This window comes from Asterias amurensis, chromosome 22 (assembly GCF_032118995.1).
Source record: "Asterias amurensis chromosome 22, ASM3211899v1".
NCBI lineage: Eukaryota > Metazoa > Echinodermata > Asteroidea > Forcipulatida > Asteriidae > Asterias > Asterias amurensis.
Genome location: NC_092669.1, coordinates 2357592 through 2369776, shown reverse-complemented (window position 1 = coordinate 2369776; position 12185 = coordinate 2357592). Strand labels below are relative to the sequence as shown.

General features: G+C 39.8%; 1 protein-coding gene across 2 annotated transcripts in view; it reads left to right on the top strand.

Moving 5' to 3' along the window:
* Window positions 1–12185, top strand: part of LOC139953870 (four-jointed box protein 1-like) — a 28923-nt gene that overhangs the window by 2452 nt on the left and 14286 nt on the right. The window contains exon 1 of one of the 2 annotated variants that reach the window (XM_071953459.1): window positions 10424–10570. The exons of the other annotated variant lie outside the window; for it this stretch is intronic. The gene's annotated coding sequence lies outside the window, so the exon portion shown is untranslated. Of the gene's footprint in view, window positions 1–10423; window positions 10571–12185 lie in introns of those variants that run through there. 2 annotated transcript variants of the gene reach the window in all.

Sequence of the window (12185 nt, the reverse complement as noted above, 5' to 3'; positions counted from 1 at the left end):
TTATAGGTTTGAACTAGACTATTTTGAGGCAGCGGACCGTGCTGGTCTGCCCTGACCTCTCTTGTGACCCCCGACTGAGGGCGCCCCATGACGTCTACGTCATCGTGACTTTTCACTTGACTTGTCACCAACCAATAATGCAAGTTAAATAAACCATAACAACTATAGCCCCGTTATCCATTATTGATAAACCAAATGCTCTGGGCCCAATTTCAAAAACCTGTCAAGCATAAATTCCTGCTTAGTTGAAATGTCGTGGCCAATCAAAATATGAGTGGTGTCGGCCCCTACCAGTCGCAGCATCGGTAACTGTATGGTATTCTGGCTGATAACCTATTTTTGCTAAGCAAAGGTTTGCTGTTCTTAGCAAGTTTGTTTGCTTACTACAGGCTTTACGAAACTTGGCCCTTTATGAATAGCTTGGACGGCTGAATGTTAGCAAAACTTTGAATCTTAAACTTCGTAAAAAGTCTGTAAAGTTAATCCGATCAACACATCTGCAAACTTTCATTAAAACCAAGGTCTCATGATTGGTGTTGCTTTGTTTCCAACAAATTTAACAATATTTGTGTAACATTATTTCAAACTGCACTACCTATTTTGCTTTGCATTATAGTGCTTTCCATAGTTTTCCAATCTTGGTATAGTCACTAAACTGTGGTTGTGACGCAGCAATGGAAAGGTCGCTAGAAATGGTACCGTGGTTTTCTTCTATTCACAACAAGACAATTAATTATCTGAGTCCTTGATACAACAAATGGACCGTACTCAAAGAAAAAACCAGCAAAGGACCGATTCGTTTCCTCCCCGGCGAATTACTCATGGTGACTTAGGTGTATTCAGGGGTCTGAATCATTCTGTGTTCATTATGTGTTAGAGGTGGTCTTAAAAAGGTGTCGACAAAATAAACGAACAGTTTGAGTACTGGTCACCTTTTAACGAACTTCACACTAGTTCCAACTGTGCTTTGGAAATACATCCGTCGGTCTCCCTGTCACGGATAACAAGTTGATCAATACCAAACTATTCCTACAATATCATCACTGGGTCTATGGAACTTTCGGTCCCCGAATTTGCTTTTATGTGAACGCTCAAAGTCCTGGGGATCGCTCGTTCCCACTATACACGTAGTACATGCCTTTTCAAACTGTCTATGTGAGATACTACCTAAAATCGGACGGCAACTTTAAGGTGGGGCTGCCCTTAATTGATTAGGGATGTCGTAAGGATGTAGCTAGCTTTGCGCAAGTCTATTCTTGGTTTGCATCCCAGCTTCCGCGACAGGCAGTCGAAATGAATTCAAGAAGAAAAGCGCCCCCTGTCTGGTTATCATGTTACGTAATGTTACGTGACGCTACGTTACGAGTATAAGTTTCGTCCGGGACCAAGACTAGCCACGGGCAAAGCCTTGTGGTCCGACCACCACAGCGGCGAGATAAGACCCATAATAAAATGACCACCACTTAAGATTGTCAAGTACATTTCCATGCATTCGTGTGCATGCCCTGAAGAAGGACGCTATAAAGACCTTTATCACGGTGTGGCCATCTTGATTTTACTCCATTTCAACTCATTGTAACCAAACTGAGGCTGGACGAAATAATAGTCTGGTGCCATGTTTGCGCAATGAATGTTGGCATTCGATGCTGTAATGGAAACAGGGAACATGACCAAGATGGTTACCGCGTGATATAAAGGTCTAAACCTTCTTACATCCAATGTAAACAAAAAGCTCCCCCCCCCCTTGAAGGAGCAATGAGTAATAAAATGTCCCCCTTGGCGTTAAACTGTTACATTTGTTGTTAGTACTAGAATTATCTCTTAAGTATTCAACATTCCTATTATAATAGGAAAGGCAGAGCACTGATGAAGCTTTCACACTCGGTTGTCACATGAGTTTCTTCCTGCATTGTCATGTAATGCAAATTTTGCAGATTAATTGCTCATGACCTCTCGTAACTTCTCGTTTACGACCGCCCTTCTTTGGTGGAAGATTGGCACACATCATTCTAGACGATTGTTCGTTTTTGAGGTCACATTAAACGTGTCCTCCCTAAGGAAAGGCGATGTTTCAGCCTCTCTTACAGACGGACAGACATGTTTAAAAAAGGTAAATTGATTTTAAAGGGAAGTTCCGACCTGTTTGGGATCCGTTCATTATGTGTATGGCTTAAAGCAAGGTTCTTGATGTAATGGTTTGTTCTATTCAACTCCCAATGAGATGTGCAAACATGGCTTTTATCGAGCTTTTAGCCAAAAACAAAATCATGTTTAGCGTCGATCTTTTGGAAAAAGGAAGTTTTTTTTTTTTTTTATTGCTGGCCGACAAATCTTTTTTAGACAACCGGCTGGGATGAAAAAAAGGTTACTTTCGTCTTAAACGTTGTTTGTTTTTGTTGGTTGTTTCGTTTACAAAACAATAGAAAATAAAAGAAGGCGGCCTCTAACAAGGAACAGATTGGGAACGCTAAACATGTTTTTTTCCCCATTTGGCCTTAAGGGCCGAACATGAATCTGGAGTGTCGTTGACAAAGTCCCAAGTGTGTATCATGCTTTTTGACAATAGTGAGAGATGGGGAGTCAGTGTCAATGGAACGAGTGCTCCAAACTTTGGGACCCAGCTATTGAATGAAAGAGATCCGCAATGGAAGTGGAACTTGAGGAATTGTAAAGAAGATTTTTTGGACGATATGAGCCCGGTTTTGCCCGGATGATACAAGCACACAAATAGACCTTTCTCTGTGGGTGCGTTCGTCTAGCTGCCCTGCATGGGTCGACCCCTGTCGACCCGGTACATTCGAATAGCGTTGACGGGGTTGTGGAAGATGACCATCAGAGACTCCCGAGAAGGTGTCGGCTGAAGACATCGATACCTCTCGCTTAACTGTTATAAATAGCCATAAAGTTTCGTCTAATGGTCAACTCAAGTTGGTGGTATGATGATTCAAAGATTTTGTATGAGGTTTCCAGAATCTTATTGTCATTGAAGGCATGTTTCCCTCATAGTCTGGTATCCGTGAACAACAAGAAAGCCACCTCAATTAGGTCGCTTACAGGGCACTTCATTTTACCACTAAAGAAACCAATTTGTGGGTTGGCTTACATTTGTTTGACTAATGTACGTGTATTGACTTATCACACTCGTTTGATAGCACAGCCGCCCAGCGCAAGGGTTATAAAGACGACAAGTAAACGTCTTCGTGCAAATGCTTTTCTTTTTATAGTTTTACCATTGAGGACTCCATGGTTTTACGGACAACAGAGACGGGTTCGATTGTTTGTCGCACGGCTTTCGGTTCCGGAGGTTGCTTTTGACCGCCGTGTGAAAAGGGTTTTCATTGGTACTTGTTTTTTTTTTGTTTTTTGTTTGTTTATACTGTCAGGAGAGGAGACACGCCTATTGGAATTGTGAGGAACTGGTGTTTTTGTTTTGAACTTAGCTCACAAGCCTGAGAAGATCTGGGCCCAATTTCATAGAGCTGCTTAAGCACAAAATTTTGCTTAAGCAAAAAAATCATTGCTTAGTAAAATTAAATTACCTGCTAAGACTCCACTCAATTGTTATGCTAAGTAAACAACAGCTAAATACCAGTCACAATCAATGTATATGGCATGAAATTTTGGCCAGTAACATGTGTAAAACAAGCGAGCTATTTTTGTGCTCAAGCAAATTTTTTGCTTAAGCAGCTCTATGAAATTGGTCCCGTAAACAAGTGTGCTTGGTTTTGTTACGTGAACCAGAAACACCGGGGGAAGCCCTACTCTTCCAAAACAAGTGTTCTGAGTTTTTGGTACTTCGGTGTTTTCTTGGTTTTTTTTTAACTGATATGAGGAGACACGCCTATTGAAATTGTGAAGAACTAGAGATTTTGTTTTGAACCTAGCTCACAAGCCTGGGGAAATCTGTAAACAAAATGGTGCTTGCTGTGTGAACCAGAAACACCGGGTTTTACCCGCAGCCTACCCTTTCACAATGGTTCTGTTACGACGTGCACAGGGTGAATTTCACTAAAGAGTAAAGAATAGTATCGATATCTCGAGTTAGGACGAGTTACTCATCTAAACTTAAAGGCTGTGGACACTATTGGTATTTACTCAAAATAATTATTAGCGAGTAATGGGGAGAGGTTAATAGTACAAAACATTGTGAGAAACGGCTCCCTCTGAAGTAATGTAGTTTACGAGAAAGAAGCAACTTTCCACTAATTTGATTTTGAGCATCTGAAAGCACACAACTTCTTGTGACAATGGTGTTTTTTCTTTCATTATTATCTCGCAACTTCGACGGCAGATTGAGCTCAAATTTTCACCGGTTTATTATTTTATGCATAGGCCTATGTTAATATTGAGGTACACCACTGTGAAGGGTAGTCTTTGACAATTACCAATGGTGTCCACTGTCTTTAAAAGAACTATAACAATGAGCTTTAGTAACTCCTAGAGAGTCCTGTGACCCAGGCCTGATTATCTTTAGGACTAGCTCAAAATTCACGGAGGCAACGAAGGCGATTGCCCCATCCATGCCCCTGGTCGATGCCTTGGTGCCCTTGAAATGCTCCAGTAGCAACTTACAATTCCCTTACAGGGTGCACTTTATTCAGGAGAAAATGCCTTGGTGACAATGCCCTTTAAAAAAAAAAAGCAGAGTGCAAAACGCATTAAACAGAACCCTGACCCCACTAAAATCAGAACGTTAATAATGTCGCTTCTCGACAAAGGTTTTCATATTTGATGTTGTCTTGTTTACCGGTTGGGTTTAAACTTTGTGTAATTCCTTGAAAAATAGGGCGGGTATAAATAACAACCCACAACCCGGGAGTCAAACTTACTTGTATAAAGTCCATAAAAATAACAACAGAAAGTACTGTGACCAGGAAATATTAATATTACAAGTGAATACAACTCGTACAAAAAATATATGAAAGGGTTCACTTACAGTCCATTTATTTTATGAAAAGAACCCCTATACTCAGCCGAAACAATGGCATCCATTGTTGTGCATGGCGGATTATATTTTAAGTTCATGCTTGTCGGTAACAAAAACGAAACCACACTCAGCTGGGCTTAAAGGCACTGCCGTCGATTTAAAGCCATTGGACCCTTTCGGCTCAGAAAAAAATAAATAAAAGTTCACAGATTTACAAATAACTTACAGGGTTTACAGAAGGCAATGGTGAAAGACTTCTCTTGAAATATTATTCCATGAAATGCTTTACTTTTTGAGAAAACAGCAAAACAATATAAATTCTCGTTAACGAGAATTACGGATTTATTTTAAACACATGTCATGACACGGCGAAACGCGCGGAAACAAGGGTGGGTTTTTCCGTTGTTTTCTCCCGACTCCGATGACCGATTGAGCCTAAATTTTCACAGGTTTGTTATTTGATATAGAAGTTGTGGTACACAAAGTGTGGGCCTTGGACAACACTGTTTACCGAAAGGGTCCAATGGCTTTAACTAAACTCTTCCTAACTTAGGATTCATCTTAGGGCTTAGGACGGGTTCAGTTCCATATCCAAGTACGTAGGACGCATTGAACCCATCCTAAGTTAGGACGGGTTACTCGTCCTAACTCGAGTTAGGATTAATCCTATGCGTTTCGTGAAATCGGCTGCTGATGGACGCTTTTCGGGTATATTGTCAAAGACCAGTATTCTCACTTGGTGTATCATATCTGTATAAAATAGCAAAATGACGACAGCGTTCTTGGGTTTACTGTTTAAGGAATGTATTTTCTAATTTTGAATTGTGTTTAAAAACAAACAGCCCGTCCATAACATGTGAACTCTTTTAACTCAATTGGTCGTCGCAGTCGCAAGAGAATAATGGGAGAAAATACATCCTTGTTGCATTACTTTGTGTCTTTTCAGATGCTAACTGAATTCGAGACCTCAGCTGAGTTTTTTTTATTCAATTCAAATAATCTAGCGAGAAATTACTTCTTCCTTAAACGTTACTTCAGAGGGAGCTGTTTCTCACAATGTGTTGTACTATCAACAGCTCGCCATTGCTTGTTACCAAGGTTGCTTTTACGCCACAACAAAATATTTTGACTTAGCAACCAATGGTGTCTATAGTACCTTTAACTTGTTTGATATTTTGTTAGGTAGAACTCTTATAATAACTTTCAATGAATCTCAACAAACGGCACAAAAAATGAACCCTCGGGCAAAGATCGCTACAATGATAAAGGATTATAATTCTGAATCTGACAGGTAGACTATCCGGTTTATAATTCTATTAGCTGTGATGAATTATGCGCATTTGATGAATCTTATAAGGCTGGTGAGTGTTTCTTTTCAAATATTTTGTTGACTGGCGACCAAAACACCACGAAAACAACAATTGCATGAACTTAATTTCGTTTTGCTTATTAAGTTTATAACTCTATTTATGGCTGTGGGTGAATTATGTTGTAAACGTTTGACTTTCGTAAAATGCTGGCGAGTGATGCTTTTCAAATGTTTTGTTGAACAGCGCCCAAACACCACGAAAACAACTTAATTTCGTTTTGCTTGGACGGGTTTCAGGAAAATTAAGTATACTTTATATTTTTTAGGGTTTTATGCGGCTTTTGAGACTTTTTTAATGGACAAACAAACTAGAGTTGGTTTTTCATTTTTTTCAGCAACTGCATTGCTATTGCGCACCTCTCGCCTCAAACTCGATTGATGTTATCATCTTCCATTGGCACGTTTTGACTGTAAACTTTTGGTTGATATTTAAAAACGTAACCACCATGGCTTCAGACAATGTTCATTTATTTTGTGCAATAAATGCACTGCGTGTAACTCATACAAGGATATTAATTTGGCCTATACCACTATAGGCCTATACCACTATACTGTCTAAAATTCAAACTAATTAAATCGCGTAATTTGTTTCAAGATTCTGTTGGTCGAAAGACTGCACCAATAAGGAAATGGGTTTGTCCCTTGTCGCCAAGATTGTTTTGACCTTCTTCCCGCCCAGGGCTAAATTCTATAGCGCTGCTTAGCGGCCGATTTTTTGCTTACTGTGCGATTTTTAATTTATAGCGCTGCTAATCGTAAGCACACGAAAAAGCATGATAACCTTCCGGTGCTTAGGTACGAAAACGAATGACGTCACAATGAAAATCCACGGTACCACGCACGCAATATGGCCGCCCATTTTTTCTGCTAACCTGTGAAATATGCTAAGGATTAAGCAAATTTGCTTACCGTTAAGCAGCGCTATGAAATTGGGCCCTAGTCTACCGGACTCACCCAGTAAAAAGGTAAACACACAATCACAGATAAGCGCTTTGTATTAAACTCACATCCAGTTCACACGGAGATTCTGCAGATCGCGACCCGTTCACACGGAGATTCGAAGATTCACACTAATACCCCCCATCGCACACCGAACTCGTTCTCACTGTTTTCCGTCTGGTTGCAAGACGGTATGGCGGCGAGGATGGAGCGAGCGAGGGATCGCGATAGTTGAGTGGTAGTGTGAATAGCAACGTCTTGCACCTAGACTACAGTTTTTAGAACGTAGTGAGAACGGGTTCGATGTGATTGGGGGGGGGGGGGAGTATTCATAACACACACATTCTATTTGTCGCATCCCTGTGTGGGGACATCTTTTGTTCCTTCTCTTTGTCCCTGTAGTTAAGATCCTCCGATAAACCCTTTGTTTTCCCTTTTCTGTTTGGTTTCTGGTGGTGTATGTAAAAAAAATATATATAATAAGCCAATATTGAATTGATTTCAATTGAATGTTATTCCTTTTTTGGATACCACAATGTTAATCATCACAAAGTTTGTGGGCAGATTATTACCAGCAAGGTCATCTTATCCCAATTCATTTTTTCTTTTTCTCTATAAGAAACCATGAAGAAACGGTGTGGGGATTAAGGCGGCATTATTGTGTGCTTCGTTTTTTTTAAGGGCAAGAGGCACCAAGGCATTTTCTCCTTTGTAAATGGCACCCTATGAGGAACCTGTGAATTTTTACTGGAACATTTCAAGGGCACGAAGGCAATCAATCGCCTTCGTTGCCTCCTTGAAGTATCATGCATGGTAAAGGTTTAGGCTGCTCATCATCCGTTATTAACTTAAAATTGTATACGCATCATTAGCTTATGGGATTGAAGCTTTTCATCAATATTGTGACCCAGGATAACCTGTAAGTTTGGAAACCAGACGATTCTTTGAAGTGACCTCGCTCAACCATTATAATGAGGCGGAGTTTAGACCTCTTTAACGTCTTGTATCTGCCGCGAACAAAAGACCAGTTTGTGACCCGGTGAAGCAAATCATGATGTGATTATAAACTGGTGAAATCGCTCAATAGCTTGGTTATGGAGAAATACAGGGTTTAGGTTTGGTAACAGAGAATAAATAACTGTAAAGTTAAATCATGGTGAATGGTTAAATCTGTTAGAAAGCTCACAAATATTTTTATAGCAGAGTAAACTAATCCACGGGTAGACAGTTCCATCTGTGAAAGCGAACTGATTCTAAAGTGCTATTCACACGACATCAGTTTAACTGGGGTCCCTTGCTTAAATTTAGCATGGTTGTAAAAATGTAGCTGCGATGTTTTTTAAAGGTTTTGCAAGAGAACTTGGAAAGCAGAACAAGTTGACCTTTCATACGAGCTACTTTGGTAAATACAATTTAGCAACGCACCCTTGCTAATTTGCTCTCGAGCGAAAGAGACTTGATCATGCTTTTTCAACTCAGCGGTTCAGTTAATTTTCTAACGAGACATTTAACAATTACTCTGCTAGTGTACAGCCACCTGGTTGATCATTATTCCGGTCTGTGTGTTAATTATCAACTAATGATTTTAAGAAATCTTTACATTTTATTGTAAACATTTGAAAACTTCGCAAATTCTTGATCATGCCTCTTAACTCAGCAGTACAGTTAGTTAATTTTCTACTAAGACATCCAACAATTACTCTGCGTTTGCACAGCCACCCGTTTGATCATTATTCCGGTCTGTCTATTACTTATCAACTATCAACTTATGATTTGAAGAAATCTTTACATTTATTGTAAACATTTGAACACTTTGGAAATTCTTGATCATGCCTCTTAACTCAGCAGTACAGTTAACTTGCGTAATATAATACCATCAAGAGAGCCACATAGCCGGCAGGGGTACATTCAACCCCACGAAATGTTTTCTTTGTTCCTCTAGGCAATTTATCACCATTTATAACAGGGTCCATGACATCCAAAATACCTAACGTTTGAAGTCAATAACCCCAGGTCACAATATTGGTCAAACAATTTTACACAGCATCCCTCTTTCTTCGGCTCTCACAGTCGGTATAGAACATAACATTTTGAGTACATTACAAAATATTACTCATCTTTCATAATAGCTCTGGGGTATTATTTGCTATATTGGTATAAAATTAAGAATCAGTGAGATTTCGGGTGGAAAGTTTAAATAGCTCTGTCGACGATTGGTACTGGTATAAACTTTATAACCAGTAAAGCTTTCAGATGGAAACAATTAGCTCTGGGGGAACTTTATAATCAGTTAGCTTTCAGATGAAAACTTAGCTCTGGAGGATTGGCAGTTGCATGAAATTTGAAAACAGGATGAAAACAGGAGTACCAACCAAATTTCCATTAGTTACATATTGCATGTTACTGGTATTCAGCTGTTGTTTGCTTATCCTGAAAATCACATGGAAATTTGGCTGGTTCCCCTGTTTTTATCAAGGAAGAAATTTTTGTGCTTAGCAGCTCTATGAAATTGGGCCCGGGTTCGAATCCCGTCTAAGTTAGTTTTACACGGGACTCATGGAAGTATTGAGTAAACAGTAATGTAGAGAGGCAATTTACAGGCAACCAATTCCAAGCAATCTCCAAGGAGAGAATCCATTCTCATAATTTTCTTGGGATCGTATAAGAAGTAAGGACTTCTCTTGCAAAATGCTCATGTGCTATCATAGAGAAAGGACCCGTGCTACCAGCGTGGTCTTGTAGCATGCAATGTAGATTGTTGCCTCCAAGTTGCCCGTAACAGTTAAACCTCGTGTGACCATGACGTGACAACAATCAAATTAATAATATTTAAGTACCCTTTCCCTATTGTGTACATATATAGGGTAGTTCATGTTATAGCACTGTCAATAATGCCTTTTGATTGATGTTTGCACCAAACAATATCTCAATTGTCAGCAAAAATATTGTAAAGAGTCACTCACGTGGAGACTCCGTATTCCCGAGTGGACCAATGTGTGCTTTTAAAAGTAGCGTGGACGCCTTTGATTGGTCTTCGCTTGTGTCGCTAATCCCTTTCAAGAACAGTGACCACATCAGCGTGGCGGTGACTTGCGGGTGTTTGAAAGCCAAAAGGCTAATAAACATTGATGGGTAGATATAAAACAACCTTTGTACTGACTTGACGCTCACTTCGGTCGCGTCTACAACTCATGTAACACCAGTGTCTTTAGTCTTGCTCTCAAGCCTTAACATCTCGGTCGCTTCATTCAACCCACACAGGGCATATACTTGTTCATTTTCTTCTTTCATACTTTGACTCACGCAATGGAGACTGATAAGATAACTAGTTGAAGGTAAGAATGTGCTTAACCAACTTGCTTAGCAGGTTGTGTTCATTTCCGTATATATATATTATTGCGAAATACATATAAAGTTTCTGACTTACGCTTAATTTTGATTTTGAAAAGCCATGTGTTTTAGTTCCTAATTGCGTATGAGCTTTTCTCCTGAAGACAGTCAGAGCATACTGATTGAAACGTCAACTAAGCAGGTTGGGTTTATTTCCATATGATCATTCTATAAAAAAAAAAAAATGCGTTTAGTGGCTTGTGTTTTAATTCATAATTTCATAATTTCATCATATAACTAGGCCGAAGCTTTTTTCCTGAAGACAATCAGATCATACTGATTGAACCGTCGAATATATTGAAACTACCTCAATGGCGTGGTGCACTGGCTTTCAGTTCCCAATTGACTGCCTGGGTTTTCCCCTGGAGTAACTCCAAAGTTCCCCCACATCTAAAATTGAAATTTCTTTATTGTCTTCTCTCTTCTAATTTGGCTCGAAAGAGCGTTGAGAATTATGCAAATCTCGGATATCAAAATAGTGTACCATGGTCGTTAATTTGCTTCCCCCATGCTAAATACATTGACAGTTCAAACAAATCCAGGTTATGGTGATTGTGGTTTAGACTTGTACTAGGCTCTTCGCCAGATGAGCCCGCCTACTCGAAATGCTTATAAAACGACTCGACCTTTTAAGGAAATAAACTTTAAAAGGTTGAAAGTCTGTCTAACCATGGTGCAAGGCTAACACAATGCATGCACGTTTTTATTTAAATCTTATTTATCAATAGACACACACTAAAAGTCAGGCAGCTACGCAAACAGGTATAAGTTAATTTGCTGCTCGTGTGGTGACGAATAGACCAACACTTGTTTTGCGGTCGAGATTATTAACGGCAAACTGTTTTAAATAATGATTTCGTGACTATATGCACGTATTACCTATAGGCCCCGTTTATGGCGCTTGCCTTGCCGCAGTATAGATAAGTTGCAATAGACGCCATCTTTACGGGCAAATTGCATTTAAGCTTGCAGGCGCGTCAAGCGCTCAGTTTATTAACGCAACCACGCTGTTTACTAACCAATCAGGCAACGAGTTTTGTGAACTCTGCGCGTGCTGCACGCCGTTCTCGCGCAAAACACACGGCTATGTGTTCCAAATTGCCCGTAAAGATGGCCGATTTACGTCATGTGGGAACTATCTATTATGCGCTTATTACGGTTATGCGTGTCTGTTGACCGTGGAATGGTCATGGGAAATCAGAGCAATCACGAGAGCGTCAAAGCACCCTCTCATGCACGACGACCTTTTCAAGAAAGTATACAGATAAATATATATAGTTTATAAAGATGTATAAGTAGACAATGAATACACTGTAAAAACGTTGCCTTAAACGGACTAGTCCGTTTCAAAACGAAGAACTTTTGGGGCTTCGGCGTAGGCTCTGTCGGTTATTCTAAAAAGCGTTTTTTTTTTTTTTTAACAGGCACGGATCCTAATCTAAATGCCGTGGTTTCGAAAAGGGTCAATGACAGCATTTTTACCATTATAATCCCTTTAGAGCTATATCATGGGCTATTAGGTAACCCATCGGAGCCGAAACGGGCCTAGATTTCGAAATC